Source organism: Dendrobates tinctorius, unplaced genomic scaffold (genome assembly GCF_039654945.1).
Source record: "Dendrobates tinctorius isolate UK_male_01 unplaced genomic scaffold, ASM3965494v1 ptg000192l, whole genome shotgun sequence".
NCBI lineage: Eukaryota > Metazoa > Chordata > Amphibia > Anura > Dendrobatidae > Dendrobates > Dendrobates tinctorius.
The window spans coordinates 10,907,228-10,929,863 of record NW_027361859.1 but is presented as its reverse complement, the minus strand read 5'-3'; the positions used below and the strand labels follow the sequence as shown (position 1 = coordinate 10,929,863).

Here is a 22,636-nt window from a genome sequence, read left to right as displayed (position 1 = left end):
CCACAGGGGCCCCGGGTATTTCAGCCTTAGTTGAACTAAGCCCCCGTGACATTATAATCGGCCCACATTTTTTCAGGAGTCCATGGATCCCATGGATTCCATAACCCGCCAGTTGGCGGCGCTGTCCATACAGGTCTCCGAGTTGAATGGGGCAGTTCAGCAGCAGGGCCTGGTAGTAGCAAAGGTGCAAACGGCATCTGCAGGTATCGGTGCAGAGCCGAAGTTTCCGCTGCCAGAACGATTTTCAGGCGATCGCAGCAAATTTGTCGTATTTCGGGAGGCCTGCAAATTATACTTCCGCATGCGGCCAATATCCTCAGGTAATGAGGCCCAGCGAGTAGGGCTGGTGTTGTCATTACTGAGTGGTGACCCCCAAGCATGGGCATTTTCCTTACCACCTGACTCTGCTACATTTCATTCGGTCGATAATGTTTTTTCTGCCCTCGGGCTCATTTACGATGACCCTGACCGACTGGCTCTAGCGGAATCTAAAATCCGCGCCCTCCGCCAGGGGGAGCGCTTGGCAGAAGACTATTGTTCGGAATTTCGCCGCTGGGCTGTAGACACACAGTGGAATGACCCAGCACTGCGGAGCCAGTTTATTCATGGGGTATCAGGGAGGGTGAAACAAGCCCTCCTGATGTATGAGACTCCGGCATCATTGGAGTCTGCCATGAGTTTGGTGATACGTATTGATCGCCGTTTTCGTCAGGGGGCACAGGAGACGCTACCTCTGGGGGAAAACAGAGGTGCAGGTGTGGTTGAAGTAGATGAGTCCCCTGAACCTATGCAGATTGCTGGCGTGGCACAGGTTCAGCCTCGCGCTCCGGGAGTCCGGAAGTCCGGAGCATGTTTCTACTGTGGTAAAGGTGGTCATTATGTTAACGTTTGCCCGGTACTACCTAAGAGGGTCACACCGGCGGAAAACTGTTAAGCTCAGAGGGTATGGAGGAGACCCAACTGAGCGTATGCATATCCTCCATGATGGTATCTCAATGTATGCTCCCTGCCAAGGTTATTGTCGCCGGCAGAGAGCTACCTATATCAGTGTTTGTGGATAGCGGTTCCGCCACCAATCTCATAGATGAGGAGTTTGCACACACCGCCGGGTTTAAGATTGAAAAACTTCCTCACCCCATACAGGTGGTGACCATTAATGCTGTTCCCCTCCCTCAAGGGGAGATTACTGAGTTTGTGGCAGAGGTGAAACTCCACATTGGGGTCCTACATTCTGAGTCGGTTACATGTAGGGTCCTCCGTAATCTCCCAGCTCAAATGGTCCTGGGTTTTCCATGGCTGTCCAGGCACAACCCGGTAATTGATTGGAAAACTCAGGACATAGTACAATGGAGTGGTTTCTGCCAAGACAATTGCTTGGCCACATGTGTGTCCGCCGTGACGCCCAGCCTGCCGGAGGCTTTGCAGGATTTCGCGGATGTTTTCTCTGAGAAGGGTTGCTCAGAACTGCCTCCACATAGAGCCTATGACTGTGCTATTAGGCTAAAACCCGGGGCCAAATTACCTAAGGCCAGGATGTTTAATATTTCTGGCCCTGAGAGACAAGCTCTGAAAGACTACATCGCGGAGAGTCTGAGCAAAGGTCACATCCGGCCTTCGTCCTCGCCTGTAGCCGCGGGGTTTTTCTTCATTAAGAAGAAAGATGGGGGGTTACGCCCGTGTCTGGATTTCCGAGAGTTAAACCAGATTACTATCCGTGATCCCTACCCAATGCCGTTGATCCCGGATTTGTTCAACCAGGTAGCGGGGGCAAAATGGTTTTCCAAGCTGGACCTCAGGGGGGCGTATAACCTCATAAGGGTCCGTCAGGGGGATGAGTGGAAGACGGCGTTTAACACTCCTGAGGGTCATTTTGAGAGTCTGGTTATGCCGTTTGGGTTGACCACCGCGCCTGCCGTTTTCCAACATTTTATTAATGATGTCTTTGCTCATGTCCTGGGGAGATTTGTGATTGTATACCTGGATGATATCCTCATTTATTCTAGCGATTGGGACACTCATTTGCAGCATGTTAGGCAGGTGTTACAGTTGCTCCGGGAGAACCAGCTCTATGCTAAGCTGGAAAAATGTTTATTTTTTGTCCAGGAGTTGCCCTTTTTGGGATATATTGTGTCCGCAGCTGGTTTTAAAATGGACACCGCTAAGGTGCAAGCGGTGTTGCAATGGGAGAGGCCGGAGAGTCTGAAAGCACTCCAGCGGTTCCTGGGGTTTGCGAATTATTATAGGAAATTTATAAAACACTTTTCGACTGTCACCAAACCGCTCACGGACATGACAAAAAAGGGTGCCGATCTGGCGAACTGGCCTGAGGTGGCTATACGTGCATTTGAGCGTCTGAAGAATAGTTTTGCTTCAGCCCCCATTCTGGTGCAACCAGACGTGTCTAAACCTTTTGTGGTAGAGGTTGATGCGTCGGAGGTGGGAGTGGGGGCAGTACTGTCTCAAGGCTCGTCCTTGAGCGAGATGCATCCATGCGCCTACTTCTCCAAGAAGTTGTCGCCGGCCGAACGGAATTATGATATCGGCAACAGGGAGTTGTTGGCCATCAAGCTGGCTTTTGAGGAATGGCGACACTTCTTGGAGGGGGCGGCTCACCAGGTCACAGTTATCACCGACCATAAGAATCTGCTCTACCTGGAGTCGGCCAAGCGTCTGTCTCCTAGGCAGGCTCGCTGGGCATTGTTTTTTACTCGTTTCAATTTTCTTGTGACGTACCGTCCCGGGGCTAAAAACACCAAGGCGGATGCTTTGTCTAGGTGTTTTCCGGGGGGAGAACCTCGGGAAGAGCCGGTACCCATCCTCCAGAAAGGGGTAGTGGTCTCGGCTCTCACGACTGAGGTAGAGGCGGAGATTGCAGAGGCCCAAGAGGAGGTACCACCAGGACTTCCCGCCAACAAATCATTTGTACCCCTGCATCTTCGGCCTAAGGTGTTGAAGGAACACCACGATTCGGTACTGGCTGGTCACCCAGGGGTGAAGGGCACCTTAGAGCTGGTATCGCGTCGTTTCTGGTGGCCCAAAATCCGGCAGGACGTGGTCTCGTACGTGGCAGCTTGCATCACGTGCGCTAGGGCTAAGTCACCCCGAACCCGTCCTGCTGGCACGCTACAGCCTCTGGGGGTACCCAATAGGCCATGGACAGAAATCTCCATGGATTTTATCACTGACTTGCCAGCCTCGGCAGGGAACACGGTCATCCTGGTGGTGGTTGACCGTTTTTCAAAGATGGCGCATTTTGTGGCGTTGTCTTCTTTGCCCAATGCTAAGACGTTGGCTCAGGTATTTGTGAAGGAGGTGGTCAGACTCCACGGAGTACCGTCTGACATAGTATCTGATAGGGGTACGCAATTTGTGGCGAGGTTTTGGAAAGCTTTTTGCTCAAGGTTGGGGATCAAGTTGTCACATTCATCGGCGTTTCATCCACAGTCTAATGGACAAACTGAGCGCATGAACCAAAATCTTGAACAGTATTTACGATGCTTTGTGTCCGACAACCAGGAGGAGTGGTCTACTTTCCTTCCTCTGGCCGAATTCGCATTAAATAATCACCGCCAAGAGTCATCAGGAGAGTCTCCATTCTTTTGTGTGTACGGTCAACATCCTCAGTTTTGTACCTTACGTCAGGGTGACTCCGGGGGTGTCCCGGAGGAGGATCAGCTAGGAGCCCAATTGTCATCAGTCTGGAGGCGGGTGAAACAGCGTTTGTTGAGCATGAGTGCCAGGTACAAACGGGTGGCTGACAGTAGACGCGTGCCAGGTCCGGACCTGTGTGTGGGTGAATGGGTGTGGTTAGCTACGAAGAACATAAAACTCAAAATCCCTTCTTTAAAACTGGGTCCAAGGTTTATTGGGCCTTTTAGGATTTCTGCCATCATTAACCCAGTGGCTTATCGGTTGGAACTTCCCGCAGTGTACAAGATACACAACGTGTTTCACAGGGCTTTATTGAAAAAGGTGGTAGGCTCTGTGGACACAACGCCGATGCCACCTCCAGTCATGGTGGATGGCGAGTTAGAGTTCGAGGTCGCCAAGGTAGTGGACTCTCGAGTAGTACGCCGTACTCTTCAGTATTTGGTGCACTGGCGAGGGTATGGTCCAGAGGAGAGGTCTTGGGTTCCAGCCTCAGACATACATGCGGATCGGCTGGTCAGTTCTTTTCACCGTCGTCATCCGGACAAGCCGGGTCCTATGAGTCTTGAGGGCCCTGGGGTCCCTCGTAGAAGACGGGGTACTGTCATGTCGGACGCTGTTCACACCACAGCATCCGGCAGGCAGAGGTAGTTCCACCTCCAGCCACTATAGCCTCAGTGGCGCCGGCCTGATCTTCAGGCTCTCGGGGGTTAATCCTGCTGGAGACCAGGTTGGATGGTTAGTCACGCCCACGGTCTTTAAATAGTCATGCTGGCCTATGGGCGTCGCCGATTATAGCTTGTGTTTCATACCAAGTGGTTCCGGTCTGGAGTGGAGGTGTTCTAGAGAGAGAGATTCATATCTGGTGTCGTATGATCCGTCGTTATCCTTTCTCCTTCCCATATTTGTGTTTAGTTGTGCCCTGTTCACATTACTGTTTATTCCTGTGTGTGTGCGGCGCAGTGCAGTTTAAGTTCTCCCTGTCTGTCATTATTTGTGTGGGAGCTTTGGTGGTGACTTCTCACTGGGTGGAGGGTGGAGGGTTAAGTGCAGGGCTGAGCAGGAGATAAGGAAAGGTCGAAGGCTCAGGCATTTGCACCTTTAGCAAAAACCCTGGGTTGAGGGTCAGACAGGGTTTCCCCTAGTAAAGGGACACCACAGGGGCCCCGGGTATTTCAGCCTTAGTTGAACTAAGCCCCCGTGACAAAAAGGAGGTCCTGAGTATGTTGGACAAAAAAGTCCTACAGGAGGTTCCCCCACAGGAGAGAGGCAGGGGGTTCTACTCGCCTCTCTTCCTGGTAACCAAACCAGTCGGCACCTTCCGCACCATCATAAATTTAAAAAGACTGAATTGCTATATCAAGAACAAAAAATTCAAGATGGAATCGATCAAATCGACCATCAAAATTCTCTTTCCGCAATGCTTTATGGTGGTCTTAGACCTCAGCGATGCCTACTACCATGTCCCCATTCACAAAGAATCCAGGCAATACCTCAGGCTAGCAGTCTCGATAGCAGGAGAAATAAGAGAATTCCAATACAGGGCCCTGCCATTTGGGATCTCAGTGGCTCCACGGGTCTTTACGAAATTGGTGGCAGAGATGATGGCTCACATAAGAGAACAGGATGTTCTGATAGTGCCTTATTTGGACGACTTTTTAATAGCGAGCAACTCAGGCCAGAAATGCACAGAACAGAGGGACAGAGTGATGAGCACTCTAAAAAACCTCGGGTGGCTTCTGAACCTGAAAAAGTCAAGGCTGGAACCAAGGAGAGTCCAGGAGTTCCTAGGCCTGACACTGGATTCAAACATCCAAGTGTGTTACTTGCCAGATCACAAAAAGGACAGAATTATCCATATGGTACAAAAAGCGAGGCAAAACCCTTCTATGACACTAAGATGAGCAATGTCCCTGTTAGGGTCCCTCTCTGCATGCTTGCCGGCGGTCAAGTGGGCACAAATACACATGAGGGATCTGCAGTGGGATATCCTGACCAACCAGCGGGCCTTAGGAGACCACTTGGAACATCATATTACGCTAGTTTCAAAAACTATTCATTCCCTAGCCTGGTGGGAGGACAAAAACAACTTGTCCAAAGGGATCCCCTGGGAGGCCAAGATCACACATGTAATTACCACCGACGCCAGTCCTGTGGGATGGGGAGCACACATGGGCATCAGTGTGGCTCAAGGGGGATGGAGAAGTCAAGAACTAAAAGCCTCCTCGAATCAAAAAGAACTGCTAGCAGTAAATTATGCCTTGAGTCACTTTTTGCCAGCCTTAAAGGGCCATCATGTCCGGATATTCTCAGACAACCGAGTAACAGTGGCCTATATAAACCACCAGGGGGGAACCAGGTCCAGAACGCTAATGGAGGCATCCTCCGAGATATTCAGGTTAGCCGAGGAAAACTTACTGTCCCTATCGGCGCTACACATACGGGGAGTAGAGAACCAGACAACAGACTTTCTGAGCCGTACCCAACTACATCAAGGGGAGTGGGCTCTAAATCAGTCCGTTTTTCAGAAGATTGTGGAAATGTGGGGAACCCCAGACATAGACTTATTCGCAGACCACAAAAACAAAAAAGTGGAAGCATTCTGTTCTCTAAATCCCAAGGGGAATCCTCAGACCCTGGACGCATTTATGCTCCCATGGACACGGGGACTACTGTATGCCTTCCCACCGACCATTCTCCTCCCGGCGGTGATAAGGAAAGTCAGGGAAGAGGGGGCTCGGGTAATACTTATAGCCCCTTTCTGGCCAAAAAGAACATGGTTTTCATGGCTCAGAATAATGTCAGTAACCGACCCCTGGGTTCTACCAGATCTCCCCGACCTTCTATCGCAGGGTCCTGTGCTACACCCCCAAGCAGTGAACCTCCATTTAACAGCATGGAATTTGAAAGGTCACTGCTGAGGGGGAAAGGATTTTCAGAAAATCTAATTTCCACGTTACAAAAAAGTAGAAAACCAATTACAATCAAAGCCTATGGTAGAACCTGGAGGAAATTCCTATCCAGTTCGGGGGCAAAGGTTCAGGATGGAATACAAATGGATAAAATCCTGGAATTCCTCCAAAGGGGGTTAGAACAGGGACTAGCGACTAACACACTGAGGGTACAGGTAGCGGCCCTAGGCGCCCTCTATAATCAGGAGGTGGCAAGCGACCCTTGGGTATCACGGTTTATGAGGGCCGCAGCCAGGTCTAGACCAATAGCTACCCAGAAAGTACCATCATGGGATCTGAACTTAGTGTTGTCAGCCCTAACAGGACCCCCATTCGAGCCTATTCAGTCAGCTCCACTAAAGATCCTATCATTAAAAACGATACTGCTAGTGGCCCTAACATCGGCTCGCAGAGTGAGTGACATACAAGCCTTATCGGCATTACCCCCATTCATTAAAATGGAGGATAGAATTATATTGAAACCTGACCCTGCATATTTGCCCAAGGTAGCAACACACTTCCATAGATCACAGGAGGTAGTCCTTCCTTCCTTCTGCCCAAACCCTACGAATAGAGGAGAGGAGAAATTTCACACATTAGATGTGAAGAGGTGCTTAGTGCACTACCTAGAGGCCACCAAGGGATGTAGGAAGGAAGGATCTCTCGTGTGTTTCCAGGGACCTCGTAAGGGGCTCGGGGCGTCCAAAAGTACCCTGGCAAGATGGATAAGGGATGCGATTGCCCTGGCATACTCATGCAGCGGGAATACCATCCCGGAGGGTCTAAAAGCCCACTCTACGAGAGCAATGGCGACCTCATGGGCAGAAAGATCAGAGGTATCAATAGAACAGATCTGTAAGGCGGCCACCTGGTCAACACCTTCTACCTTTTTCAAACACTATCGCCTAGATCTAGCCTCTGCATCTGACCTGACCTTCGGGAGAAGGGTCCTTCAGGCGGTGGTCCCTCCCTAAGCTACCAATCTCTGAAATTCTCTCCGTGGTGCTGTCATGGGTGAGGGAGAATAGCTTAGTTACTCACCGATAACGGTGTTTCTCGGAACCCATGACAGCACCCGCTTAATTCCCCCCCTTTTTTCACGTGTGCGGTGAGCATGATTTAATGTGTGCAGAGTGTGTTCTTAGACACGAGACTTCTCTATAAGTATACAAATTGTAATGTTATGTATATACTTTTGTTGTTAACTAACCGGGAGACCCTCTGATGCTCTGTAACCAACTGGGGGCGGAGGAGAGGTGCCGCTCTTTTGTCTGTAGGTTCCTGTCCTTGATGGGCGGACCCCCTCTCTCCGTGGTGCTGTCATGGGTTCCGAGAAACACCGTTATCGGTGAGTAACTAAGCTAATTGTAGTTATGTACATGCGGAGGGGTTGCGGGAGTGTGATAGTCAGATAGTGACTTTAGAGGTAACGTTAAGAGGGTAGTTAGAAGCAGGTTTACCCACTCTCCGATGGGAGAGGAGAAATATACTAAACATACCAAAGTTATGGTTTCGGGTTATTGTAGTAATAAATGCTGGGGAGGGAGGGGGGAGTTGAGGTTTGTTGCTTTAAAATAGGTTTTAAAAAAACACAAGAAGCAGCGTTCAATTTTATGGGGTCAAAAATTTGTACATATGATGGGGCATAGAATTAAAATCCTCAGTTGGAATATCAGAGTACTGTCAGAGGGAACTCGAAGACTGACAATTATGGAATATATTAGGAAGAGAGGTCCAAATGTGGTATGCCTTCAGGAGACGCATTTATTGAGGGAGGTGTTGCAGAGTAGGTGGATCGGGAAGGCTTATCACTCTACATATTGTTATGATTGAGTCACCGTAGGAGGCAAAAACAAAAATGCTAGCTAAGTCCAGAAAACCAGAGAAGTTGGCAGCTATCGGATTGCAGACCCCTGAACCTATCAACACAACTAGCAGTAGCCGTGGGGGGTTCCTACGATGCCCTAGACCCCTCGATCACAGCCGGAGAATTAAATAGGCCTAAAGAAAGAAATGGGAAATCTAAACTGCCCCAGAGCAGACCCCAAAGCAATAGGCAGCCCCCAACATATAATGACGGTGAAGCAAGATGAAAATACTAACACAGACAGACTGCGCAAAGACGGGGCCCAAGCTATCTAGATAGAAAAGGACAGGAAGGCTGCTGTCTGCAATCTGCGAAAAACCCTATGAAAATAAGAGCCAACAGACTGACAGAGAAAAAGGCCCTGAAGACGCTAGGCTTCAAAAAAGCTATGTCAGTACTCAGGAATATTCTGAAGACAGAGCTACAGGCAAAAGGAGATTCAGGTCACCCCAGCAGGGAATGGCAGAATACAGAAAAGCAAGGAAAACAAAAAACAAAACAAAAATGCTAACAGGCAAAACAGAAAACTTAGCTTTAGAGGAGCAGGAATCAGACTGGTGTCCTAGAAGTCCACAGAGAAATCACCCGCAGGGCAGAAGGGCGTCGGCAGCCTTATATCCAGTCCGTGACTCCACTCAGCCAGTCATCCTCAATAGGCTCAGGTGCCTGATAATCAGGCTCATTACCTTCCTTTACCAGAATAGGGAGTTCACCAGACCTCAGTGACGAAGGGGAAAATGAACTCACAACAGTACCTCCCCCTTGAGGAGGGGTCACCGAACCCTCAACCACGCCACCAGGGCAATCAGGGTGAGCCCGATGAAATGCACGCACCAATCTTTTGGCATGAATATCAGAGGCAGAGACCCAGGAATTATCCTCCTGACCATAACCCTTCCACTTAACCAAATACTGGAGTCTCCGTCTAGCCAGCCGGGAATCCAGTATTTTCTCTACCTCATATTCCATGTTACCTTCAACCAATACAGGGTCTGGAGGTGCCACCCCAGGAACAACTGGTTCAACAAACCTCTTCAACAAGGACTTATGGAACACATTATGGATTTTAAATGTGACAGGAAGAGCCAAACGAAAAGAGACCGGATTAATAATCTCCAAAATCTTGTAAGGTCCAATAAATCTAGGCTTAAACTTAGGAGAAGCCACCTTCATAGCAATATTTTTTGATGATAACCACACCATATCACCAATCTTAAACTGGGGACCAATGGTCCTATGTCGATTGGAAAACCGCTGGGCCTTTTCCTGGGAGAGAGATAACTTATCCACCACTTGGTCCCAGATCTGGTGCATTCTCTCCACCACAGTGTCAACACCTGGGCAAGCAGAAGGCTCCACCTGCCCTGAAGAAAATCGAGGATGAAACCCAAAGTTACAAAAAAAAGGTGACATCAAAGTGGCAGAACTAGCTCTATTATTTAAAGCAAATTCGGCCAAGGGCAAAAATGAAACCCAATCATCCTGATCAGCGGAAATAAAACATCTCAAATATGACTCCAAGGTCTGGTTTGTTCTCTCTGTCTGCCCATTGGTCTGAGGGTGAAAAGCAGAGGAGAAGGACAACTGAATTCCCAGCTTGGAACAGAAAGTCCTCCAAAATCTAGACACAAACTGAACTCCTCTGTCAGATACAATGTTCTCAGGAATCCCGTGCAAGCGAACCACCTGTTGCAAAAACAGGGGCACCAACTCAGAGGAAGACGGCAACTTAGGGAGTGGTACAAGATGAACCATCTTAGAGAACCTATCACAAATCACCCAAATAACAGTCATTCTTTGAGAGACTGGCATATCAGAGATGAAATCCATTGAAATATGGATCCATGGCCTCCTTGGGACCGGCAAAGGCATCAACAACCCACTAGAGCAAGAACAAGATTTAGACCGGGAGCAAGTCCCACAGGACTGCACAAAATTCCTGACATCATGAGACAAGGTGGGCCACCAAAAAGAGCGACTCACCAGATCTCTAGTACCAAAAATACGTGGATGACCAGCCAATGCAGAGCAATGAACTTCAGACATCACTCTCTTCTTCCACTGGTCAGGAACATACAACTTTCCACTGGGACAACGCTCAGGTTTGTCCTCCTGGAACTCTTGCAGAGCAAGTCTCAAATCGGGCGAGATGGCAGAAAGAACTACCCCTTCGCCTAAGATGGTAGCAGGCTTGGTCACCACAGGAGAATCAGCAAAGAAACTCCTAGAGAGGGCGTCTGCCTTGACATTCTTAGTTCCAGGAAGAAAAGAGACCACAAACTCAAAACGTGTAAAAAACAAGGCCCACCTAGCCTGTCAAGGGTTCAAGCGTTTAGCCGACTCTAGGTAAATCAAATTCTTGTGGTCAGTGAGGACCACAACTTTATGTTTAGCTCCCTCCAACCAATGTCTCCACTCCTCAAATGCCCATTTCATGGCCAACAGTTCCCGATTCCCCACATCATAGTTACGTTCAGATGGAGAGAACTTTCGGGAAAAGAAAGCACAGGGATTCATTTTAGATGTTACAGGATCCTTTTGGGACAAAACAGCTCCTGCACCAATCTCAGAAGCATCCACCTCTACCTGGAACGGGAGTGAGACATCAGGTTGCCGCAAAACCGGGGCAGAGGTAAATCTTCGCTTCAGCTCCTGAAAGGAAGCAACAGCCTCAGGAGACTAATTCAACACATCAGCACCCTTCTTAGTCAGATCAGTCAATGGCTTGGCAATACTAGAAAATTTTGCTATAAATTTCCGATAAAAATTAGCAAAACCCAAAAACTTCTGGAGGGCCTTCAAAGAAGTGGGCTGAACCCAATCATAAATGGCCTGTACCTTGGCCGGGTCCATTTCAATAGTTGACGGAGACAAAATAAATCCCAAAAATGAAATCCTCTGTACTCCAAAAACGCATTTCGATCCTTTGCATACAGGGAATTCTCCCTCAAGATCCGGAACACAGTCCGAATATGTTCCACATGAGAATCCCAATCCTTGGAGAAGATCAAAATATCATCCAGATAGATAATCAAAAATTTATTGACAAAGTCTCGGAAAATATCGTTCATGAAGCACTGGAAGACAGAAGGGGCATTAGTGAGCCCAAAAGGCATCACCAGGTACTCAAAATGTCCCTCCGGAGTATTAAACGCCGTCTTCCATTCATCCCCCTGCTTAATGCGGATAAGATTATACGCCCCCCTGAGGTCAAGCTTGGTAAACCAGCAAGCACCTCTAACTCTAGAGAATAGATCCGAAATCAGAGGTAACGGATACTGATATTTAATAGTAATTTTATTGAGGGCATGATAATCAATACAAGGCCTTAACCCCTTCACCCCCAAGGGTGGTTTGCACGTTCATGACCGGGCCAATTTTTACAATTCTGACCACTGTACCTTTATGAGGTCATAACTCTGGAACGCTTCCATGGATCTCGGTGATTCTGAAACTGTTTTCTCATGACATATTGTACTTCATGTTAGTGGTAAAATTTCATTCAAATAACTTGCGTTTATTTGTGAAAAAAACGGAAGTTTGGCAAAAATTTTGAAAATTTTGCAATTTTCCAACTTTGAATTTTTATGCCCTTAAATCACAGAGATACGGCACACAAAAAACTTAATAAGTAACATTTCCCACATGTTTACTTTGCATCAGCACAATTTTGGAACCAAAATTTTTTTTTGTTAGGAAGTTATAAGGGTTAAAAGTTGACCAGCGGTTTCTCATTTTTACAGCACCATTTTATTTTTAGGACCACATCACATTTGAAGCCACTTTGAGGGGTCTTTATGATAGAAAATACCCAAAAGTGACACCATTCTAAAAACTACACCCCTTAAGGTGCTCAAAACCACATTCAAGAAGTTTATTAACCCTTTAGGTGCGTCACAGGAATTTTTTTGAATAGTTAAAAAAAAATGAACATCTAACTTTTTTTCACAAAAAAAATACTTCAGGTTCAATTTTTTTTATTTTACCAAGGGTAACAGGAGAAATTGGACTGCAAAAGTTATTGTGCAATTTGTCCTGAGTACGCTGATACCTGATTTGTGGGGGGGAACGACTGTTTCGGCGCATGGCAGAGCTCAGAATGGAAGGAGCGCCGTTTGACTTTTTCAATGCAAAATTGGCTGGAATTCAGATCAGACGCCATGTCACGTTTGGAGAGTCCCTAATGTACCTAAACAGTGGAAACCCCCTACAAGTGACCCCATTTTGGAAACTAGACCCCCCAAGGAACTTATCTAGATATGTGGTGAGAACTTTGAACCCACAAGGGCTTTACAGAAGTTTATAACGTACAGCGGTACAATTAAAAAATCATATTTTTTCCACAAAAATGATCTTTTCACCCCCAATTTTTACTTTCCCAAGGGTAACAGGACCCTAAAAGTTATTGTGCAATTTATCCTGAGTACGCTGATACCCCACATGTGGGGGTAAACCACTATTTGGGCGCATGGCAGAGCTCGGAAGGGAAGCAGCGCCATTTGACGTTTTTGGCTGGAATTGAGATCGGACACCATGTCGCGATTGGAAAACCCCTGATGTGCCTAAACAGTGGAAACCCCCCACAAATGACACCATTTTGTAAACTAGACCCCCCAAGGAACTTATCTAGATGTGTGGTGAGCACTTTGAACCCCCCAGTGCTTCACAGAAGTTTATAACGCCCGGGCGTGAAAATAAAAAATTCGTATTTTTTCCACAAACATGATCAATTAGTCCCCAATTTTTTCATTTTCCCAAGGGTAACAGGAGAAATTGAGCCCCAAAAGTTGTTGTCCAATTTGTCCTGAGTACGCTGACGCCCCACATGTGGGAGAAAACTACTGTATGGACACACGTCAGGGCTCGGAAGGGAAGTAGTGACGTTTTGGAATGCAGACATTGATGGAATGGTCTGCGGGTGTCATGTGCATTTGGAGAGCCCCTGATGTACCTAAACTATTGAAACTCCCCACAAGTGACCCCATTTTGGACACTAGACCCCCCACGGAACTTATCTAGATGTGTGGTGAGCACTTTGAACCCCCAAGTGCTTCACAGAAGTTTATAACGCTCGGACGTGAAAATAAAAAAATCATTTTTTTCCACAAAAATGATATTTTTGCCCCCAATTTTTTATTTTCCTAAGGGTAACAGGAGAAATTGGATCCCAAAAATTGTTTTGCAATTTGTCCTGAGTAGGCTGATACCCTACATGTGGGGGTAAAACACTGTTTGGGTGCATGGCAGAGCTTGGAAGGGAAGGAGCACCATTTGACTTTTTCAACTCAGAATTGGCTGGAATTGAGATCAGACGCAATGCTGCATTTGGAGAGCACCTGATGTGCCCAAACAGTGGAAACCCCCAATTCTAACTCCAACCCGAACCCCAACACACCCCTAACCCTAATCTCAGCCCTAACCCTAGCCCTAATGGAAAAATGGAAATAAATACATTTTTTTTATTTTATTATTTTTCCCTAACTAAGGGGGTGATAACGGGGGGTTTAATTTACTATTTATGGCGGTTTTTATGTTTGGCAGCTGTCGCACGCTAAAAGACGCTTTTTATTGTAAAAATAGTTTTTGCATCACCACATATTGAGAGCTATAATTTTTCCGTATTTTGACCCACCGAGTCATGTGAGGTCTTATTTTTTGCGGGACGAGTTGACGTTTTTATTGGTACCATTTTCGGGCACGTGACATTTTTTGATCGCTTTTTATTCCGATTTTTGGGACGCAGAAAGAACAAAAACCAGCGTTTCATGAATTTCTTTTGGGGGAGTGCGTTTACACCGTTCCGCGTGCGGTAAAATTGATAAAGCGGTTTTATTCTTCGGGTCAGTACGGTTACAGCGATACCTCATTAAGGTCGCTTTTTTATGTTTTGTCGGTTTTATGCAATGAAAACTATTTTATATAAAAAATAATTATTTTTGCATCGCTTTATTTTGCGAGCTATAACTTTTTTATTTTTTCGCTGATGATGCTGTGTGGCGACTCGTTTTTTGCGGAACAAGATGACGTTTTCAGCGGTACCATGGATATTTATATGCGTCTTTTTGATCGCGCGTTATTACACTTTTTGTTTGGCGGTATGATAATAAATCATTATTTTTTGCTTCGTTTTTTATTTTTTAAGGGGTTCGCTAAAGGGGTTAACTAATGGGACAGTTTTATAGGGCGGGTCGTTACGGACGCGGTGATACCTAATATGTGTACTTTTATTGTTTTTGTTTTTTTTATTTCCAAAAAATGGATTTATTTGGGGGAATATTTTTTTTTTTTTTCCTAATTTATTTGGCGTTTTTTTTTTAAATTATTTTAACACTTTTTTTTTTATTTTTTTTTTAACTTTATTAAATAGTCCCAGGTGGGACATCACTGTCCTGTGACAGATCAGCAATCTGTCACAGGCATTGAAGACTTCCTCTTGCCTGCGCTTTGCAGGCACTGAGGAAGCCAGCTTCCTGCAGGCCCCCGAAGGCCCCCGTCGCCATCTTGGATTCGGGGGCCTGCAGGAAAGGAGTACCCCGCAGCAGCGCTTCACATTGCGCTGCCGTGGGGGGCTCAGGGAAGCACGGAGGGAGCCCCCTCACTGCCGATGCTTCCCTTTAACCCCCGGTACACCGCGATCGTGTTTGATCGCGGTGTGCAAGGGGTTAACGTGTCGGGAGCGGTCCGTGACCGCCCCTGACACATTGTGCCGGGTGTCAGCTGTGATAATCAGCTGACACCCGGCCGCGATCAGCGGCGCTCACCACGTGGGCGCCGCTGATCGCGGTAGACGTACTATCCCGTCCATGGGCATAGGGGCCCGGGTCCCATGGACGGGATAGTACGTCTCATGTCAGAAAGGGGTTAAAGAACCATCCTTTTTGGCCACAAAAAAAAACCCGGCACCTAAGGGTGAAGAGGATGGTCTAATATGACCCTTCTCCAACGCCTCCTTAATATAGGACCGCATAGCCTCGTGCTCGGGTACAGATAAATTGAAGAGCCGACCCTTGGGAAATTTACAACCCGGGCTTAGTTCAATTGCACAGTCATAACTCCTATGAGGAGGCAAGGACGCAGACTCATTCTCACTAAATACATCATAAAAGTCCGCTAAATAGTCAGGAACATCATGCGACTGAGGAGAGGTGGAAAAAACTGGAGCCTCACTAAAGGCACACTGACAACCCCAACTCACCACAGACACAGATTTCCAATCCAAAACTGGATTATGAATTTGTAACCAGGGAAACCCCAGAACAACGGCATCATGCAGACCATGCAATACCAAAAATCTGCAATTTTCTTGATGGTCTGGGGCGACTCGCATGACCACCTGGGTCCAAAACTGAGGTTTATTTTTAGCCAAAGGAGTAGCATCAATCCCCCTCAAAAGGATAGGCGTCTGCAGAGGTGTGATCGGAAATCCACAACGTTTAGCAAAATCCAAGTCCATTAGGTTTAGCGCTGCTCCCGAATCCACAAAAGCCTTGGTGGAAAATGTGGACAGGGAGCAGATCAGAGTAATTGCCAGAAGAAACTTAGGTTGAACACCACCAACAGAAAACGTGTGTGCAAAGTGTTTCTCTCGTTTAGGACAAACAGAAATAATATGCGAGGCGTCTCCACATAAAAAACACAGCTTATTACGCCTTCTGAACTCCTGACGTTGCGCCTTAGACAAAACTCTATCACATTGCATAGGTTCAGACGTCTGTTCAACCGGTGGCAACACCTCTCGTGCAATCCTGCGTTCACGTAAACGCCGATCAACCTGAATGGCTAATGACATAGAATCGTCCAGACCAGAGGGAACAGGAAATCCCACCATAGTATCTTTTACGGCTTCTGACAAACCCTTCCGAAAGAGAGCAGCCAAGGCATTATCATTCCAGGTAGTAAGGACCGCCCACTTTCGACAGTACAACTCTGCAGAATCTCGACCCTGGTTCAATGCCAACAGGGTCTTTTCAGCCTGATCAATAGCATTAGGTTCGTCATACAACAACCCCAAAGCTTGAAAGAATGCGTTCACATTAGTCAGAATAGGATCATCTGGTTTCAAAGAAAACGCCCAATCCTGGGGATCGCCACGCAGCAAAGAGATGACAATTTTAACCTGCTGCACAGAGCTCCCTGACGAGTTAGGCTTCAAGGCAAAAAATAATTTACAATTACTTTTGAAACTCAAAAATTTAGATCGATCCCCAAAAAATACATCAGGTGTAGGGATCTTTGGTTCAACCGCATGCGAACGAGCAAGGTAGGCGGAAATTCCCCGCACTTCCGCAGCGAGCTGCTCCACACGATCAGACAACTGCTTTATCTCCATTGAGAGAGAAAAAAAAAAAAATCCCCCTACGGCCTCAGAGATATAGAGGAAAGAATATACACACACCTTTTTTTTTTAAACACAATTCTTTCCTGCTATTGAGTACCCTAGGATCTGCGGTATGGCGGGTGATTCTGTTATGATTGAGTCACCGTAGGAGGCAAAAACAGAAATGCTAGCTAAGTCCAGAAAACCAGAGAAGTTGGCAGCTACCGGATTGCAGACCCCTGAACCTATCAACACAACTAGCAGTAGCCGTGGGGGGTTCCTACGATGCCCTAGACCCCTCGATCACAGCCGGAGAATTAAATAGGCCTAAAGAAAGAAAGGGGAAATCTAAACTGCCCCAGAGCAGACCCCAAAGCAATAGGCAGCCCCCAACATATAATGACGGTGAAGCAAGATGAAAATACTAACACAGACAGAAAGATAGACTGAGCAAAGACGGGGCCCAAGCTAACTAGATAGAAAAGGACAGGAAGGCTGCTGTCTGCAATCCGCGAAAAACCCTATGAAAATAAGAGCCAACAGACTGACAGAGAAAAAGGCCCTGAAGACGCTAGGCTTCAAAAAAGCTATGTCAGTACTCAGGAATATTCTGAAGACAGAGCTACAGGCAAAAGGAGATTCAGGTCACCCCAGCAGGGAATGGCAGAATACAGAAAAGCAAGGAAAACAAAACAAAAATGCTAACAGGCAAAACAGAAAACTTAGCTTTAGAGGAGCAGGAATCAGACTGGTGTCCTAGAAGTCCACAGAGAAATCACCCGCAGGGCAGAAGGGCGTCGGCAGCCTTATATCCAGTCCGTGACTCCACTCAGCCAGTCATCCTCAATAGGCTCAGGTGCCTGATAATCAGGCTCATTACCTTCCTTTACCAGAATAGGGAGTTCACCAGACCTCAGTGACGAAGGGGAAATGAACTCACAACACATATTCTTCGTATGCTAGGGGGGTTTCTCTACTTATAGAAGTATCTATGCCATTTGAGGAAATATTGAGTCGTGGATAATGAGGGACAACATGTCTTTATAATTTGTAGAATTTATCGGCAACCGCTGTGTATAGTGACTGTATATATCCCGCCCCCATACGCGAGGAACAAGGATCAAGAAATATTTGATTTATTAAGAGGGGAATGGGACTACTATTGCTGATTATTGAGGATTTTAATAATGTTATAGATGAAGGGTGGGACAGACATAAAAAGAGATTGGATAAAGGGGTAAGGAAACTATCACCATTTGGGAATTTTATGAAAGAATTAGGGATGGTAGGTCTCTGGAGAGTGAGGAATGAGAATGAAATATGCTATTCCTGTTACTCTGCGACTCATGGGTCTCTTTCAATGATAGAAAAGACACTGGGCAATGAGTTAATGACACGGATGGTCTGTGGAGTAGAATATCTTCAGAGAGTAATTTCGGATCATAAGCCCATAGAATTGTCTATTAAACGGGTATGAGGAAAGACTAGGGGGAAAGTGGATGGAGGATGCACCCATTATGGCTTGAACATATTAACATGGATGTCATAGAGAGGGAGTTGAAAGAATATTGGCAGTTTAATGAAGGCAGTGCTAGTAAATGGGTAGTCTGGGACACCATGAAAGCTTTTCTGAAGAGTCTCCTTTTTCGGGAGATATCCAAGTGTAAGTCTAGGACTAGATCAAAAGATAGGGCGACAACAGGGGTCGCAGGGTGGTGGTGTCGCTGGATGCGCGTAAAGCGTTTGTTAATGTTGAATGGGGATATCTTTGGGAAGTCTTGAGGAGTTTTGGGTTTGGGCCAATTTTTATATCATGGGTGCAGTTACTGTATACATTCTCGACTGCTAGGATTAAATTTAAGGGTCAATTGTCTGACAGTTTTAGCCTTCACAGAGGGACTAGACGGGGGTGTTCGCTGTCTTCACTACTTTTTGAATTGGCTGTAGAAACCCCTGCGCAGACAATTAGGAATGCGGCTTCGGTCAAAGGAATTAGATATGGAAGGATAGAAAATAGCCCTATACGCAGATAACGTACTGCTTTTCTTGAAAGATTCTGGAGAATCATTGTTGGGAGTGATGAACATCCTTAAGATGTTCGGGAGTTTATTGGGCCTAGTAATTTATTATTAACATTATTTATTATTATAGCGCCATTTATTCCTTGGCGCTTTACATGTAATCAGTTGGGAATAATCGAATATTCTGGCGGTAGATGGCAAGGAAGATGAGCTCCTGCTAAAGGGGGAGGGAAGCAAGCTGGCTGTGGTTCAACAGTTTAAATATTTGGGTATTCCGGTGTCCCTTCTGCTCTCTAGCTACGTAGACCTGAATCTGACTCCACTGTTGAGTAAATTTAGGAATGCAATAGGGGCATTGGGTAGATTACGTCTCTCAGTGGTGGGGAGAATAAATCAGATTAAGATGATTCTGATGCCCCAATTGCTGTATGTGTTGCTCAATACCACTGTATGGATACCCAAAAGGTGGTTTTGTACCATCAATTCTATCTTCAGAGACCTTGTTTGGGGGGAAAAAACAGTCGAGGCTTCAGCTCGAAATGCTGCAGAGGCCTAAGGATGGGGGGGGATTGGCACTTCCAAACCCTTGTATTTATTATTTAGCTGTGCAGGGTCAACATATAAAGGGCTGGAGGAAAATAAATCGTATGGGTTCAACACAAAGGATTCTGGTTCATATTTTAGGCAGGGATCCATTGGTTCAGGGTTAGGAAGCGGATAGTTTTAGGAAGTTTGGGTTGGTTTACCCCACTCTGATACTGATCCATAGGGTGTGGGAGGCAATTAAGAAGATTAGGGGTGTGGAATATTTGACTAATTTCTCCCCGATATGGCAAAATGATAATCTACCAGAGTTTGTTAAAATGGAGGACTTTAAATTTGGAAGAGATTGGAAATACTCTACATTAGCCAGATACGGGATGGGCAAGGTCTGTTATCCTTTGAGAAATTACAGGAGATCTATGGGTTACCGGAGGTTTGTAGGTTTCAATATAGACAGTTTCATCATGCTTACATGGCACAGAGCAAAACGGTCAATATGGTTCAGGTGGACATCTTGGTAGATTATATATGTGCAAAAGGGGGGTACAAAAGGAGTTGTGTGAGATATTTACAGAGACCTACTGTTTACCTTCCTAAAAAGATACCCTATCGTTTGGGAGGTAGAGTTAAAGGTTGCAAACTGACTTTACCATTTAACCACCATATACCAGGCGATTTAAAGTTTTCTGCTTGACAATGTTCTCATATTATGTACATTTTGCTTATTATGACTTTCAGATGTGACCTATACTCCTGAATTGGGTCATAGTGAAACGCTTCCAAACTCAGGTCAGCCTGGATAAGTCATTTTGATGACATTAATCCTTTTATTCACATGTTTCCGCATCCCTCGATTCCGCCTGTCTCATCTGATTCTCCTGAAGCTGACTTTCCCAGTGTTCAGATCTTTTGGCTGCCTTTGATTCAGCCTGTCTCATCTGTTTCTTTTTACGCCAGGGCTCACATTGTTCACTTGTCTCAGCTGTTTGAGACAGTTTTGTTTCCTTAGCTTTTGGTTACCTTGCCCAATAGTCGTTTTTTGGTCAGTATTTAAAAAAAAAAAAGTTCTTAGTATTATGACCCTTAACGATCAGTGTGATGCAGCAGCAAAAAAGGCAAATGCAATTCTAGGATGTATTAACAGAAGCATACAGTCTAGATCACGTGAAGTCATTATTTCCCTCTACTCCTCTTTGGTCAGACCTCATCTGGAATATTGTGTCCAGTTTTGGGCACCACATTTTAAAAAAGACATCAACAAACTGGAGCAAGTTCAGAAAAGAGCGACCAGAATGGTGACCGGTCTGCAAACCCTGTCTTATGAGGAAAGGTTGCAGGATTTGGGAATGTTTAGTTTGCAAAAGAGAAGACTGAGAGGAGACTTAATAGCTGTCTACAAATATCTAAAGGGCTGTCACATTGTAGAAGGATCAACTTTATTCTCATTTGCACAAGGAAAGACTAGAAGCAATGGGATGAAACTGAATGGGAGGAGACACAGATTAGATATTAGAAAAAACTTTTTGACAGAGTGATCAATGAGTGGAACAGGCTGCCACGAGAAGTGGTGAGTTGTCCTTCAATGGAAGTCTTCAAACAGAGGCTGGACAGACATCTGACTGGGATGATTTAGCGAATCCTGCTTTGAGCAGGGGGTTGGACCAGATGGCCCAGGAGGTCCCTTCCAACTCTACGATTCTATGATTCTATGATCACCTCACACTGATCAGAGATCTAATAGATGAACATATATATATTAGGGTGCCAAGGAAAAATGAACCTTGCAAATTGGTAAGTCTTACCCCTCAAATTTGTTCCTTTTGGCATAGGGATTCACCATGTAAAATATGTTGACATTAAATTTGGATTTACCACTTGCTCAAGGCATGTGAATTATTCCATTTATTACATTTAACCCCCTAGGGGGACTAGTAAAAAAATAAATAAATAAATAAAAAACCCTAAAAGTTCAAATCTTCATATCGCCCCCCTTTCGCCCCATTGAAAATGAAAGGGTTAAAAAATATATATACACATTTGCTATCGCCGCGTTCAGAAACGCCCGATCTATCAAAATATAAAATCACTTAATCTGATTGGTAAACGGCATAACATACCATACATAACGCGGGATAAGCATGACGATAAATACTAAACAAACATTTAAAACTGCAATATGATGTGCCATTAAGCAACCAGTAAATGATAACTAATCTTAAAAAAAGAAAATTATAAAATATCTATGACCAAAAAGGAACAAAATTAGGAGGTAAGACCTTCAAAAACTTGCTACTTAATTTTTACCATGCATTTCCTTAGCACATTATATATATATATATATATAGTGGTGTAGTGACCACTGTGTCCGCTAGGGGGCGCTGTGTGGGTGTCCCAGGATGGGCGGATAGCCATGTCCAGAGTGGTAACAGGAGCAGGGTGCTAAAGGACCGTTATGTATCCCAAGGTGGGTGGCTTTGGGATGAAGACTTGATTATGTGCTGATCAGCAGAGCTGATCTTTCATGCCAATGTATTAGGGAGAAGCCTTCAGGTGATTAATGAGACGGGTGGGATCAATCAGCTACAAACCCACCTAGGGGCGGGTGTTTAGAATGCCATAGTAAAGTATATGTGTGTGAATGATTGAAGGACCTGTGATGAGGTCATAGCCATGTGATCCGGTGGGCATGGCTACGGACCATATAAGGTGGCCAGGGTAGGTCACATGAGTAAATGCTTGGACCCGGTTGGTCCGTATGGAAGGTCTCGTCTGGCTGACGTGGCTGCCTTCCTGACAGCACGTGGAGAGGCTGTGTTTAATGGCTGCATATGTCTGAGACTTCCCAGGGAGAGGGAATGAACGTCTGCACGGAGAAGCAGCCATGAGGTAACCCGAACAGGGGGATATAACTGTGAGGCTAGAGAGCCTGATTGCTGGACATTGCACAACCTGTTTATATATTCAGAAAAGAAAACGTGTGACTGCCTCACAATCAGACTGTTCTATATGTCTATAGCAACCAATCAGAGCTCAGCTTTCACTTTACCTCAGCTGCTTCAGTGCTGAAAGCTGCACTCTGGTTGTTATAGGTAACCAGAGCGATCTTACTGTAAGGCAATTTTCATAAGTGAGGCCCCACTAAGTTCAACAGCCGTTGCTATAATTGCAGACCTTAGAGCGACTTTTCAGGGTACCCCACCTTAGTGACTATATGGTTGCTTCCCTTTTAAGAGTGACTCTTTGGGCGCTGTCCCTCTAAATCTTTAGGATCCTTTTGGCAACAACTGTC

General features: G+C 45.9%; 1 protein-coding gene across 1 annotated transcript in view; it reads left to right on the top strand.

The window, feature by feature from the left end:
- The window catches only part of LOC141055869 (uncharacterized), a 112,320-nt gene that overhangs the window by 6,610 nt on the left and 83,074 nt on the right, over positions 1–22,636 (top strand).